This window comes from Bombina bombina, chromosome 1 (assembly GCF_027579735.1).
Source record: "Bombina bombina isolate aBomBom1 chromosome 1, aBomBom1.pri, whole genome shotgun sequence".
NCBI lineage: Eukaryota > Metazoa > Chordata > Amphibia > Anura > Bombinatoridae > Bombina > Bombina bombina.
The window spans coordinates 869158336-869174474 of NC_069499.1; the positions used below are offsets into that span (position 1 = coordinate 869158336).

At 35.4% G+C, this 16139-nt stretch overlaps 1 protein-coding gene across 1 annotated transcript in view; it reads right to left on the minus strand.

The window, feature by feature from the left end:
• The window catches only part of LOC128640243 (carbohydrate sulfotransferase 5-like), a 101008-nt gene extending 89355 nt beyond the window's left edge, over positions 1 to 11653 (minus strand). Inside the window, exon 1 of the mRNA XM_053692665.1 lies at positions 11385 to 11653. The gene's annotated coding sequence lies outside the window, so the exon portion shown is untranslated. The remainder of the gene's footprint in view (positions 1 to 11384) is intronic.
• Between the last annotated feature and the right edge of the window lie 4486 nt (positions 11654 to 16139).

The window sequence follows — 16139 nt, forward strand, 5'->3', positions numbered from 1 at the left end:
GCTAAGGCAGGAGTCCATCACAGCTAAAACATTTTAATTTTTTTTATTAAAAAAAAGAAAAACTCCTTTTATTTAGTACTGGCAGACTTTCTGCCAGTACTTAAGATGGCGGGGACAATTGTGGGGTGGGGGAGGGAAGAGAACTGTTTGGGAGGGATCAGGGGGTGGGATGTGTCAGGTGGGAGGCTGATCTCTACCCTAAAGCTAAAATTAACCCTGCAAGCTCCCTACAACCTACCTAATTAACCCCTTCACTGCTGGGCATAATTTACGTGTGGTGCGCAGCAGCATTTAGTGGCCTTCTAATTACCAAAAAGCAATGCCAAAGCCATATAAGTCTGCTATTTCTGAACAAAGGGGATCCCAAAGAAGCATTTACAACCATTTGTGCCTTAATTGCACAAGCTGTTTGTAAATAATTTCAGTGGGAAACCTAAAGTTTGTGACAAAATTTGTGAAAAAGTGAACTTATTTTTTTATTTGATGACATTTGGCGGTGAAATGGTGGCATGAAATATACCAAAATGGGCCTAGATCAATACTTTGGGTTGTCTTCTAAAAAAAAATATATACATGTCAAGGGATATTCAGGTATTCCTGACAGATATCAGGGTTCCAATGTAACTAGCGCTAATTTTGAAAAAAAGTTGTTTGGAAATAGCAAAGTGCTACTTGTATTTATGGCCCTATAACTTGCAAAAAAAGTAAAGAACATGTAAACATTGGGTATTTCTAAACTCAGGACAAAATTTAGAAACTATTTAGCATGGGTGTTTTTTGGTGATTGTAGATGTGTAACAGATTTTGGGGGTCAAAGTTAGAAAAAGTGTGTTTTTTTTCAATTTTTTCCTCATATTTTATATTTTTTTTATAGTAAATTATAAGATATGATGAAAATAATGGTATCTTTAGAAAGTCCATTTAATGGCGAGAAAAACGGTATATAATATGTGTGGGTACAGTAAATGAGTAAGAGGAAAATTACAGCTAAACACAAACACCGCAGAAATGTAAAAATAGCCATTGTCATTAAGGGTAAGAAAATTGAAAAATGGTCCGGTCATTAAGGGGTTAATATAACGTTAGTTGTGAAAAGCTGGGGATTGGGTAGTAAAGGTGTTATCGATCTTTTTAAACAATAACAATTTTGGTGTTGACTGTCCCTTTAAGGGCACAGAGGTCAGGTGAACTTTAATGTCTTGGACAATACTGATATTTGTGGTAAGTTGGCTCATCTACTTGAACCTGTCAGATAAATGATGACTGGACATAAAGCTAAGATTCCACTGGCTATGAGACTCCTCATTGGGCTGGTGTAATGTACAAATTTACTATAGAAAGCAAAAGTTTTTCTGGGAAAGCACAAGAAGCAAACATAGCTGAGTCTCCTTGATTTCTTACATAAACACATTACATTACTGTAGTGTAGGCAGAGCTGAATAATAAGTTGGGTTTTTCTCTCAGCACTTACTTATACGTAAATTATAGTTAAGTAAGTTATTCAGATTGGAAGACACTGAGTCGTGTATCACCTTAAAGGGACATTATACACCAATTGTAATATAAAGAAGAATGGTCTGAAAACAGAGGGGGCGCCTGTGCTAAATATGTGAAAATGGTCTATACATGCTGTACACATAGATATATGTATATATATATTTGCCACTCTCTGTCTTTAAGGGGGTGTGTTAGTTATCTCACTATTCTATTGGTGCAGCTCAGCTTTATTAGGGACTCACCTGTGGTGTCTTATCACCTCTGATGAAGCGCAGGTACGCCTGCGCGAAACATGTCAGGTGTTCTTTTCTGCTGACTATGTCCTGTCTGGATGAATAAACGCTTTTGGTATTAACAGCACCTTGGTCGCCTGAGCAGTGTTTGCTTTTGTTTCTTACTTATACAAAACACAGAGTTGGCTTGATTTTAAACACAAACCCAGTAACAATATGCAGTTAACATACAACTTAATTAAAGGGACAGTCTACACTAGAATTGTTATTGTTTTAAAAGATAGATAATCCCTTTATTACCAATTCCCCAGTTTTGCACAACCAACACAGTTATATTTATATACTTTTTACCTCTGTGATTATCTTGTATCTAAGCCTCTGCAAACTGCCCCTTTATTTCAGTTCTTTTGACAGACTTGCATTTTAGCCAATCAGTGCTGGCTCCCAGGTAACTTCACGTGCATGAGCACAGTGTTATCTATATAAAACACATGGACTAACACCCTCTAGTGGTGAAAAACTGTTAAAATGCATTCTGAAAAGAGGTGGCCTTCAAGGTCTAAGAAATTAGCATAGGAACCTCCTAGGTTAAGCTTTCAACTAAGAATAACAAGAGAACAAAGCAAAATTGGTGATAAAAGTAAATTGGAAAATTGTTTAAAATTACATGCCCTATCTGAATCATGAAAGTTTATTTTGGACTAGACTGTCCCTTTAATTATAGTCCAAAAATAGGCCCAGTAAATGTAATGACGGCCGCACTCCTCCTCACAGAAGAATCTGGAAGAACTGTATAATAAAAGAGAGAACAGAGGGGCGCCTCATGTGTAGAACAACCAGATGAATGTTGATAAATTGTATGAAAAAGCAGAATGGGTACTCACATTTAGTCAGAGCACCCTTGTGTGTTAGTAGACACAGACTGATGTCAAAGGTTGCATCAGTTCACCTACTCCAGGTTCTCCCAGCCAGGTGTAGCTCTGAATGAGGGGAAAGAAGCAAAGGAACGCCACATGGGCAGAACTACTAAACCAATCTGATTTAAGTAATGAGAAATGCCAAGTGGGTACTCACATTTCAAATAAGGACACTTATGTGCTGGTAGAAGCAGACTGATAGATTTGTATAAGGGCCTATCAGCTCACCCACTGCAGGTTCTCCCAACGAATGGTTGTATAGACAGGAAAGTATAAACTTGTATTCACAGGTGGCTAATAGAATGTAAGGTGCTACCACTAAACTTGAGTTGAATTAAAAACTGATTTATTAAAAACTATATTACAGTAAAAACAAACACAAGTAATGGACTAGAGGATATCAAAGTAGTCCCCTAGTATGCAACGCGTCTCTCGGCACTAGAAGGGCCGTTTCCTCAGACATAAAACCCACCTTACATTCTATAAGCTATTTAAACCTTTAAACAACCAATGGGCAAACAATTGACATCTAACGCCCATTATAGGCGTGGCTAACAAATGTTAACCCTAACACAATCATTATTGCTATTCAAGTTGTCTCACATTATAATGGTATTATACTGTTTAGGATGCATTTATATATGATGGTAATACGCATTATAATGTGAGACAACAAGCAATAGCACAATAATAAAAGTGCAAAATAAAAATGTTCCTAAAGAGCTTTTAACGTCCATTTAAAGTGACAGTAAACCTTATTTTAATGCCTTGAAAAAACCTTTATAAGAGGCATTAAAGGGACATTATACACTACATTTTTCTTTGCAAAAAATGTTACGTAGATGCTCGATTTATATAGCCCACCTGGGAGTGTTTTTGTAACACTGTATAGTTTTGCTTATTTTTTTAATAACATTCTGCTGATTTTCAGACTCCTCACCAAGCCCCACAGTGTCAGATGTATACACGCGTTTACAGACACCTGCTGGCTCCTGTTTATGTTAGCTGTCTTTTTATATAGGGGGAGAGGGGAGTGTCTGCTCTTCTTCCTTTCCCAGTCCCTTTCACTGGGTGTCCCAGCCTAACCTTGTCAACAGAGCTAAACTGTGAGCTTCTAAGTAAGTTTTTAAAAGGTTTTATACTGGATTTTTAGATCAGTAAATGAGTATATGAAAATTGGTGTATACTGTCCCTTTAAGCAATCCATCTCTTGCTTGTTTTTGGGCAACACCACCAACCCCCCATTTCTAAATGAAAAGATTAAATGGGCAGTAAAGCCAATCACATGTTGTACCACCCACCCTACAGACTATTATCACAGTCACTCTGAATTGCAAATGGACAGAATGCAACCTGCAAAAAGAGTTGCTACAAAAGGAAAGAAAAAGGTGGACAGTTTGAGAGCACTCAAGGTGATATGATATGTATACAGATAGGTGGCAAGGGAAATCACCAAGAGGGCATTGAGTAAATAAAACTTAACATTTAATATTAACTGATTAAAAAAGTATATATCAACAGTGTGAGTGTATTAAAACGTATTACAGGAGAATACTATAAGTCACAATTAAACACTGTAACCCACACAACTCAGTACAGACAAACCAACTCATGTACTGCACAAACTTATTAACTAGAAAAGAGGATTGACCTCAACCTTTTTTAGCCTTTGAGAAAGCCGTGTTTGAGGCGAAATGCGCATCAGGCGCTCATAGAGACCAGTAATCACCTCATTTGCTCCTCAATTTGCGATATTTTGGCTAATACACTTAGCATTGTTTATTCCTGTAACTAAGGATCACACAGGCCGATACTTACTTGCTCTAGAACTGCACCTTTTTAGAATAATTGTTGCAAGGTCAATCCTCTTTTCTAGTTAATAAGTCTGTGCAGTACATGAGTTGGTTTGTCTGTACTGAGCTGTGTGGGTTACAGTGTTTAATTGTGACTTAGCAATAGTATTCCCCTGTGATTACTGATACTCTATCACTTATTAATCTAAGTCTTAATACACTCACACTGTTGATATATATATTTTTTTAAACAGTTAATATTAAATGTTAAGTTTTATTTACTCAATGCCCTCTTGGTGATTTCCCTTGCCACCTATCTGTATACATATCATATCACCTTGAGTGCTCTCAAACTGTGCAGCTTTTTCTTTCCTTTTGTAGCAACTCAACTTATGGGACAGTGAGCACAGTAAGTTATTATTGATAAAATCATTGGTTTGATTTTGAAATTGATATTCATTTAATTGTGAAAATAATTCTTATTATGACTATGGGGCAAAAATAGACAACTTATTATTCCCTTCTCATTCATATTATACAACCTGCAAAAAGAGCCTATGGGGCAGGTGTATAGCATATGATTGGCCAGTCACATGACATACCCCCTGCCTGTTTGTTTTTTTAGGAAAAAGGACTGATTTCATGTGTGTGTCCTGGTCTCCTTTGTTATGGTCAGTTAGGGATGGATGTAAATTTGCTTGTGCTCTGGGCTAACCAATCACTGAGTAGAATGCTGCAGGGTCAGACAAATTACACCATACTTAGAGACAGTAAAGTGATAATTAGACATTCATTATTCAGACAGAGCATACAATTTTAAACAACTTCCAAATGTACTTCTATTATTTAATTTGCTTCCTTCTCTTGTTATCCTTTGCTAAAATGTTTATCTAGATAAGTTCAGAAGCAGCAAAGAACCTAAGTTCTAGCTGCTGATTGGTGGCTGCATATATACATACAAATTGTCATTGGCTCACCCATGAGTTTAGTTATTAACCAGCAGTGCATTGCTGCTCCTTGAACAAATGATATCAAGAGAATGAATCAAATTTGATGATTGAAGCAAGCTTCTACCTAAATCATGAAATATTTTTTGGGGGTTTCATGTACCTTTAAAGGGACATGAACCCCAAAATGTATCTTTCAGGATACAGATAGAACATACAATTTTAAAAAATGTACTTCTGTTATCTAATTTGCTTTGTGTTCTTTATATCATTTGTTGAAAAGCAAACCTAAGTAGGTTCAGGAGATTGGAACTACCTGCTGATTGGTGGCTGCACATAAATGACTCTTTTCATTGGCTTAAAGGGACAGTCTAGTCAAAATTAAACTTTCATGTTTCAGATAGGGCATACAATTTTAAACAACTTTCCAATTTACTTTTATCATCAAATTTGCTTTGTTCCCTTTGTGGTATTTTTGAAAAGCTAAACCTAGGTAGGCTCAAACTGATTTCTAAACCGTTGAAACCCGCCTTTTAGCTCAGAGCATTTTTAAAGTTTTTCACAGTTAGACAGTACTAGTTCATGTGTGTCATATAGATTACATTGTGCTCACTTCCGTGGAGTTATTTAGGAGCCTGCACTGATTGGCTAAACTGCATATCTGTCAAAAGCACTGAGATAAGGGGGCAGTCTGCAGAGGCTTAGATACAAGGTAATCACAGAGGTAAAACATATATTAATATAACCGTGTTGGTTATGCAAAGTGGGGAATGGGTAATAAAGGGATTATCTATCATTTTAAACAATAACAATTCTGGTGTAGACTGTCCCTTTAACAATGTGTTTAGCTGGTTCACAGTAGTGAAATGCTGCTCCTTCAATAAAGGATACCAAGAGAATCAAGCAATTTTGATAAAGTAAATTGTAAGATTGTTTAAAATTGTATGTTCTATGTGAATCAAAAAAGAAAAAAAATAGGTTTCATGCCCCTTTAATGAGACAAGACACTAAAAGTTGTTTATTTTCTATCTATATGAAGATGTTTCGAAATGTAAAACAAAGCTTTATTTAAAAAAACAAAACAAAACATATTCCAGTTCTGAGTATGCAAACTTTTATTTTTCTTCTAAAGGAGTTGTCCCTGTCAGCCAGTGAGCAGTAGGACTCAGTGGTATTTAATTATGCACTTCCTGCTGGTTTTACCATAAATATAAAACAGCTCTCACATAGCGTTTTTTAGGCAAAACATCATTATAATATATTTCACTATGTATAGATCTTGAATCAACGTGAGGAAAAAAGGTAATATGTTGCTTTAAACACGATGGAGGCTTCACTTGTGTTATATTGTTTAGTTGAGTTTCCTGCCCATTTAACAACTGGAAGTAAAAGCTTAAAAAGAAACAAACTAACAAAAAAACTAAAAAAAACAAAACAGTAATCCAGCTTCTGCAGAGCAAAATTGAGTATTAAATTGACATAAACGTACACAAAACAAAAACAAACATACACTTAATGTGCTAAAGCAAGTTTTATTGTACTATTGCTGGTTAATAACAGCTGCAAATGAGTTAAACACAAAGTTAAAGTCAGCTCCAGCACAGCAAAGCACTACTGGGGGCTAGCTAACTACATCTGGTAAGCCTAAAACAGGGGGCATTTTCTTGTGTTGGTTGTGCAACAATAAGGAATCGGTAATAGAGAGATAATCTATATTTTTAAACAATAACAATTCTGGAGTAGACTGTCCCTTTAAATTAAAGGAATAGTCTAGTCACAATTAAATTTTTATGATTCAGATAGAACATGCAACGTTAAGCAACTTTCTAATTTACTCCTATTATCAATTTGTCTTTAGTCTCTTATTGTCTTTATTTGAAAAAGCAAGAATGTTAGCTTAGGAGCCAGCCCATTTTTGGTTCAGCATCTGGGTAGTGCTTGCTCATTGGTGTCTACATGTAGCCACCAATCAGCAAGTGCTGAACCAAAAATGGGCCAGCTCCTAAGCTTACATTCCTGCTTTTTTAAATAAAGATACCAAGAGAACAAATAAAAATTGATAATAGGAGTAAATTGGAAATTTGCTTAAAGGGTCAGTAAACACCAGAATTTTTGTTGTTTAAAAAGGTAGATAATCCCTTTATTACCCATTCCCCAATTTTGCATAACCAACACAGTTATAATAATATACTTTTTACCTCTGTGATTACCTTGTATCTATGCCTCTGCAAATTTGCCCCCTTATTTCAGTTCTTTTGACAGACATGCATTTTTAGCCAATCAGTGCTTGCTCTTAGGAGCTTCACGTGCCGGAGCTCAATATTATCTATATGAAACACATGAACTAACGCCCTCTAGTGGTGAAAACTGTCAAAATGCTTTCTGATTAGAGGCAGTCTTCAAGGTATAAGAAATTAGCACATGAATCTCCTAGATTTAGCTTTCAGCTAAGAATACCAAGAGAACAAAGCAAAATTGGTAATAAAAGTAAATTGGAAAGTTGTTTAAAATTACATGCCCTATTTAAATCATGAAATATTTTTTTTTACTTTACTGTCCCTTTAAAATTGCATGCTCTATCTGAATTATGAAAGTTTAATTTTGACTAGACTATTCCTTTAAGCACTTGTCTTATTGCACTATTGCATGCATTCAACTATTATTTAACCTCTGTAAAGGGGACAAAAACACAAAGTTAAAGTCAGCTACAGGGCAGCTATGCACTACTGGGAGCTAGCTGAGCAAATCAAGTGAGCCAATGACACCAGGCATATTTATGCAGCCACCAATCACCAGCTAGCTCCATGTAGTGCATTGTTACTCCTAAACCTAACTTGGTAGGTTACCAAACGAATAAAGTTAATTTAAAGGGACAGTAAACATCTTGTAATTACAAGACATTTCTGTTGTGTTGTGATAGAATAACATATCAGCCAAGTCTTAACGTTTTTAAAACAAAGTAACATAATGTTTAATGCAATTGGTTATTACTAGTCAAACTCCACTCACCATTTGCCTTATTTGAGGAGCCAATTCTGGCTTTAGTTCTCAGACTACAAGACTAGCCGTGGCTATAATGTTAGTATATAGTGCATTGTTTTGCAGTTGTCATCAGTTAAAGACAATTTGGGACAGTTATATAGCAGTGTAGAAAAGTCAACAGGTGGAATTAAAAATAGCGACATTTTCAGAGCTATAAACATGAACAGGGGACAAACTAAATAATTAAAATATATTGCAAATTTGTTTCATTATGTATAACTAAACATTTTATATACAAATCTCAAGGTGTTTACTTACTGTCCCTTTAATAGCAGAAGTAAATAAACGTCTTTTAATATAAAAAAGTGTAATTTTCACTTTCATATCCTGTGAGTTCAGGTTAGCAAGATCTAAGTGCAGCTTATCAAACTGCAGTATTACCAAAGTTAGGTTACTGAGTCCCGTTGTAAGAACTTGTTTGTGAAAGCTCAGAGGAACAGTTGTAAGTGATTTAAAATACTAATGTCACCTTATTGTTACAACAAATCTAACAAATGAGCATTAGTAGGGTTACCATGGCCCATGTAAACGATCCTAGAACCTGACATAATGACAAATTTAATATGCACTTAACACAGCCCTATGTAATGTGTATTGTTCCTATTTGCTTTTTAATGTTTCATAGCATTGAGTGACAAAGAGTAGGGAAGTTGCACTCTCCAAGGGGAGTGGGAAGAAAACTTTATTAGTAGCGCTTAAAGAGACATGAAACTCAACAATTTCCTTTCATGATTCAGATAGAGAATACAATTTTTTAAAAAGGTTTCTAATTTGCTTCTATTATCAAATTTGCTTTGTTCTTTTGCTACTCTTTGTTGAAGAGATATCTAGATAGATAGTTTGCACATGTCTGGAGCACTAAATGACAGGAAATAGTTCTGCCGTCTAATGCTGTTGCTAATGTATAACATTCTTGCAAAACTTCTGGCAGATAGTACTGCAGACACATGCACACTCCTGAAATTACCTCCATTCTTTTCAACAAAGGATAACAAGAAAAACAAAGAAAATTTCATAACAGGAGTAAATCGGAAAGTTGTTTAAAATTGGTATGTTCTATCTGAACCATGAAAGAAAAATTTGGGGGTTTATGTCCCTTTAATTAGTAGATATTAATAAAGTTTTCTTCCCTCTACATTTGGAGAGCGCAACTCCCCTACGCTTTGCTTATATTATATTATTATTAATATTAAAATGTGAGCATTGGAGTTGCTGTGAAAGCTGTGACCCAATTGGACAGGAATGCTTATATTGAAAGTGCTAATATTACTATTGTAGTGATGTATGATATTTATTCATTGCACACAACATACATTTTATTTAAAGAAAATGTAAAAAAAATATTATTAAAGATAAATTCACTTAAAAATGTGTGAAAAAAATACAACAGGTCTTCTAGGATGACAGATGAAAAGGGTTGAGGAAATATCATTAAAGAAAACTTAGTTTTTTTTAACTTTTTTTCCTCATACCATTTAGCTAGCGCATGATTTATTTTTCAAGTGAATCTGTGTGTTTCAAATTTGTCTTTTAGATGTCTTTGACAGCTTGTTTTATACACAAGTTTGTAAATCCCATTAGATGGGTTAGAACAACAATTTGTATTCCTGCCAAAGTAAAATAATTACTAGGAATATTCAAAAATGCAACAGTATTTTAATATGGCTGTGTATTTAATTCTATTTATTCTCTCAAAATAAATATTTGCTATACATTATCTACCTGACCACAATAGTTAGTAAAATCAGTCGAGTGGAGCACCCGCTAAAAAGGTCCTAGGAAGAACACTGGAACAAGAAAACAGCAGTGAATTTACTGCAAAGGGTGTAAAAATAGTTGTGAAATGTACACATTGATCTCACTACTGGGAATGTGCTGAGCCCTTGACAGCTTCTGATAAATTCCAAAGTGAAATGCAAGTGATCGGTAACATACAATAACTAAGTGTCACACAAACACTATAGGCACACACAGGTGTGTGCAGCTCCCAGGCCTGGCACTAGCATATGAGTAAGTAACCTATGGTAGCTACATTCCAGTGAGCAGCCTCAAGTGTAAGAACTAAAATTAAACAAATGATACAACTATACAGATATATACACATGTACATATAAAGCACCAATACATATATAGACTATAGATTATCTATCTATCTATTTATCTATATATCTATCATTTATCTTTCAAAAAATCTAATATATTCAGCATATTTACACAAATTTCACTTAATCTACAGTTTTATACTTTTATACTGTCTCCCAGTCTGTCTTCCCCATTTTAGTTTTTATTTAGTGAACGCCATAAATAGATCAGTGGAATCTGCTGTGGTGTATATATATATATATATATATATATATATATATATATATATAATTTGTGTATTTATATATGTATGTGTATATATATATATATATATATATATATATATATATATATATATATATATATATATATATATATATATATATACACACAAATACACCAATACAAATAATATCTAACAAGTATACATATAGAATATGCACATTAATCATATGTTAAATCATGCACTACTTAGTATGTGTATATAATAATTTGCTAATATATATATATATATATATATATATATATATATATATATATATATATATATATATATATATATATATATATATATATATATATATATATATATATACATACAATTAACGAGATGTAGAAACTTAAACATTTTATTTTATTACAGCTAAAGATAAGCTCTGTAATTAAGCACCCCCTCCACTTCGGATCTTATACATCGAACTTGGATCCCCCGTGATGCTTCATCCCCAGACTCACCTTACTTTTTATTATCTGTTATCCAATCGTCCGGAGATCCATCATCTCCACTCCATCCCCCCTTTTTCCTTACTTCTCAGATCCCCCTCCCACAGCTCACCTCTTCCTACTCCCCCTATACCTCATCATTAAACTCACCTCTCCCTTCTCCTGTACCCTGACAATGAGCCTCATTCAGACGTGGCGACTGCTCTCAAGGGGAGGGCGGGATATCTTATAGTGATGTGATCGCCCTCCTGTGCTAGTATCCTGGGCAATATTATAAATGGGGGTAGTCACTGCCAGACTGAGGCTCAGTCAGTGGGCGCTCAGTTACCTGCAGTGCTCTGACATTACACACTGAGCACAATGAGAATACACACGAGTGACTGAGATTACAAGAGATGATGAGTGACACTTGGGATGGAACGAGAGATGGAACTGCAGAAAGTAGCAGTGATCAGGGGGACGAGAGGAGGGGGCACAGGGGAGGGGAGGCAGACAATAAAATTCCAAGGAGTCGAGCGTCCAGTCACGGATCAGATGGCGATCTTGAGATTTCTGAGTTTCTACTTCTATTGGCTAAAGAATCTGCAAACGTTTTCTTTCAGCAGCTCTTATATATAAGAACTTCACTGTGCTGTAGCCTGGCTAGTTATATTGTAGGTGACCAAAAGGATATTGTAATAAAAAAGGTCAAACTTTGTATGATATTTGTTACACTCTTGAATGAATTGATTGAGCTTTTATTTTTGTACTTTAGTTTGGCTTCACTTAAAGGCTAGGCTAATTTTATGATATAAAGGAAGTCAAAGGTTTCTTAAAAGTGAGTTTAAGAAATTGCCACATAAATACTATGGAGACATACCACAGACATCCCAAGTCTCCCTGAAGTTCAGGGAGTCTCCCTGATTGTAATAGCGGCTCAATGATGCCAGCAAATGGACTGCAATCTCCCTGAAACTCCAAGTACCATAATCCAATGTGGCCCAAATTCGGAAAAGTGTTTCTTTAAAGGGACATTCCAGTCAAAATTTAATTGCACATAGATTAATTATACCTGTGAATAGAAACATATTTGCAATATAGATGTATTGGCAAAAATGCTTCTAGTAAAAGTTATCACTCTTTTAGTGTTAGAATTTTTCTCTGCACGTGCACCTGAAGCATAACTAGATATTGTCACTGCACCCACATTTTAAATACTGCAGCTGATTGGATCATCAGTGGGGCGTGTAATATATCAACAAATAACAAATTGAGTCATTACCAGAGGGTAAAAGTACCTTAGGCTCTCTGAGCAAGTGCTGTGTTTAAAATGCTGGTGCACGTTGCATACTTAAATACACTTTTTAAACAGCTATAGCTTTTATTAGAAGCATTTTTGCTAATACATGAATATGACAAAAATGCTTCTATTCAATGCCGAAATGCTCCTATGTGGTTTCCAATTTTGGCTGGAATGTCCCTTTAAGGAATGCCTTTAGTTGCTGGGACATTATAGAACCCTTAAAGCATGCATCAGTAACCAAAAAGCCCCCACTGATTTTAATAAAATAAAACACAAATACTAACTTATTTACTGCACGTAATTAAAATTCGTATTCTAAAATATTTGAGCATTCAACAAGCGTACGATCACTGGAAAATAGGTTTGTTGTATGTGGTTGTGCAATAAAGCTACTTTTTTATGTGACTTTAGTAGGAAGCTACTTTAATGATAAGTCTCTCTTGTTTAGGGTTTCAAGGTGTCCAATATATAAATGGGATGGGGGGGTGCGGCGCAGTAGCGGAAGAAGCCACCTCCCTGAAATTAGTTTTTGCAGGTTGGGATGTCTGCATACAGTATGAAAAAAAAATGATTTTGCATACAACTACTTTGAATAAAAGAACAGGTTAGTGTGAATACCGACAGACCAACTTATTTGTATTTTTTGTTTTTTGTTTTTCTGTCATGAAAACAAAGTTGAGCATTTACACAGAAATTCTATTTTTCAAAATGCCAGTAACATTCAAACAGCAGAAAACTAATCAAGTCACATCTCCACTCTCAGGTATTAGGATGTAAATCTGAAGAATATATTTTTGATAACATTAGATAAACTTTTCATTGTTTTATTCCAGTTTAAAAAAAACAAAAACAAGATATCCTTGACTGTTTATGGTGCATATGCACATATGCTGCACCTGCACAGTGCATCCATGTTCAAGATAGAGAATTGATGGTTTATTTCAGTCATGAAGCATTGTTGTATGTGAGAGCACTGGGTATGTGCAGCATATGTGCCTATGCCCCTGAAACAGTAACATTTATTTGAAGCATTTTTGCTAATACAGGTATATTAAAATGCTTTAAATGGATATGAAACCCAAATATTTTATTTCATATTTCAGATACAACATGTGATTTTAAACGACTTTCCAATTTACTTCTTTTGTCAAATTTGCTTCATTTTTTTTAAATTATTTTATTTATCAAATGACAGGGTACAAAAAGCAAGAAGGGAAAGGGAAGGAAAGAACAATACAAATTATTGTGATCAAATATGCAAAAATTGTTAATACACACATTTCATAATATCTCAATACTTGTATTATCAAAAAAACTAATAATTGTACTCTCTGCCTAAATTTTCTATTTTTTTAAACCCCTACAAAAAAAGGGGATTAAAAAAATGATAATACCAATAATATTAGTTCCCCTCCAAGTAAGACTAAGTCTATATTTCTAAATGTGAATATAATGTTCCTCCTTAGAAAGTGATTTGATAAAGATTTACCATTTTGAAAAAAAAAAGACCACCCTTGTAGTTCTAGGTTAGTGTCTGTGTCTCTCTGTTCAATAATACACTGCTTTTTAATGAAGCTCATTCTTTCTGAAAATTTAGGTGTTGTCTTATCTTTCCATTTGTGAAAAATGAGACTTCTTATACAGAGAATAAAAGAGTTAATGAGTTTATTATTGGGCAGGTCTATGCTATAGGAGAAGAGAAGGATTACAGGTGAAACTCGAAAAATTAGAATATCGTGGAAAAGTTAATTTATTTCACTAATGCAACTTAAAAGGTGAAACTAATATATGAGATAGACTCATTACATGCAAAGCAAGATAGTTCAAGCCGTGATTTGTCATAATTGTGATGATTATGGCTTACAGCTCATGAAAACCCCAAATCCACAATCTCAGAAAATTAGAATATTACATGCAACCAATAAAACAAGTATTGTACATAGAACAATATCGGACCTCTTTGGCCCCTTTTGCAGCAATTACTGCCTCAATGCGGCGTGGCATGGAAGCGATCAGCCTGTGGCACTGCTGAGGTGTTATGGAAGACCAGGATGCTTCAATAGCAGCCTTCAGCTCTTCTGCATTGTTCAGTCTCATGTCTCTCAACTTTCTCTTGGCAATGCCCCATAGATTCTCTATGGGGTTCAGGTCAGGCGAGTTTGCTGGCCAATCAAGCACAGTAATCCCACGGCCATTGAACCAGGTTTTGGTGCTTTTGGCAGTGTGGGCAGGTGCCAAGTCCTGCTGGAAAATGAAGTCAGCATCCCCATAGAGCTCATCTGCGGAAGGAAGCATGAAGTGCTCCAAAATCTCCTGGTAGGCGACTGCGTTGACCCTGGACTTAATAAAGCACAGTGGACCAACACCAGCAGATGACATGGCTCCCCAAATCAACACAGGCTGTGGAAACTTCACACTGCACTTCAAGCATCTTGCAGTGTGTGCCTCTCCATTCTTCCTCCATACTCTGGGTCCTTGGTTTCCAAATGATATGCAAAATTTGCTCTCATCAGAAAATAGGACTTTGGACCACTGAGCAACAGACCACGTCTGTTTTTCTTTAGCCCAGGTAAGACGCTTCTGATGTTGTTTGTTTTTCAGGAGTGACTTGACAAGCGGAATACGACATTTGAAGCCCATGTCCAGGATCCGTCTGTGTGTGGTGGCTCTTGATGCAATGACTCCAGCCTCAGTCCACTCCTTGTGAAAGTCCCCAACACTTTTGAATGGCCTTTTCCTGACAATCCTCTCCAGGCTGCGGTCATCCCTGCTGCTTATGCACCTTTTTCTTCCACACTTTTCCCTTCCACATAACTTTCTTTTAATGTGCTTTGATAAAGCACTTTGCAATTACCTTTTGAGGCATTCCCTCCTTATGGAGGGTGTCAATGATGGTTTTCTGCACAAATGTCAGGTCAGCAGTCCCATGATTGTGATTCCTACTGAACCAGACTGAGAGATCATTTAAAGGCTCAGGAACCATTTGCAGGTTTTATGGCTTAATTAGCTGATTAGAGTGGGACACTTTGAGCCTAGAATAATAGAAGATCTTTTTTTTAAGCTTTAAAGGAACATTCTGAATTACATAAAGAATCTTGGGGAAATAAATCATTTTAAATATAGCAACCCTTCCCGAAATATTTAACGGCAAATTATGTCAGTGATGCAAATCTTCTTTGACTTTTGAGGTACGTGGGTCTCTCGAAATATTTATACCAAGATATGTAAATAAATGTGTTGCCACTTTAAATGGTATAGTTACTGTAGAGAAGTGATGTTCTTGAAGCCAGAAAATTTCTGACTTCATTGTGTTTACAATTAACTAGAAAATTAACTAAATATTTTGATCTCTTGCAAAAGTAATGGGATATTTCTCGATAGATTAGAAATATAAACTTAAAGGTCATCAGCATAGAGAGCAACCTTAATTTCTCTTTTACAGATTTTAATACCTTCAATTCTTTGATGAATAGCAATGGCTAAAGGTTCTATAGCTATGATAAATAAAAGAGGTGAAAGTGGACAGTCCTGCCTAGTCCCTTGTTTTAAGGTTATGTTCTCTGTCAATTGACCATTAATTAACAAAGCTGTTTTAGAAGTGTTATAAATATTTTTCACAAAGT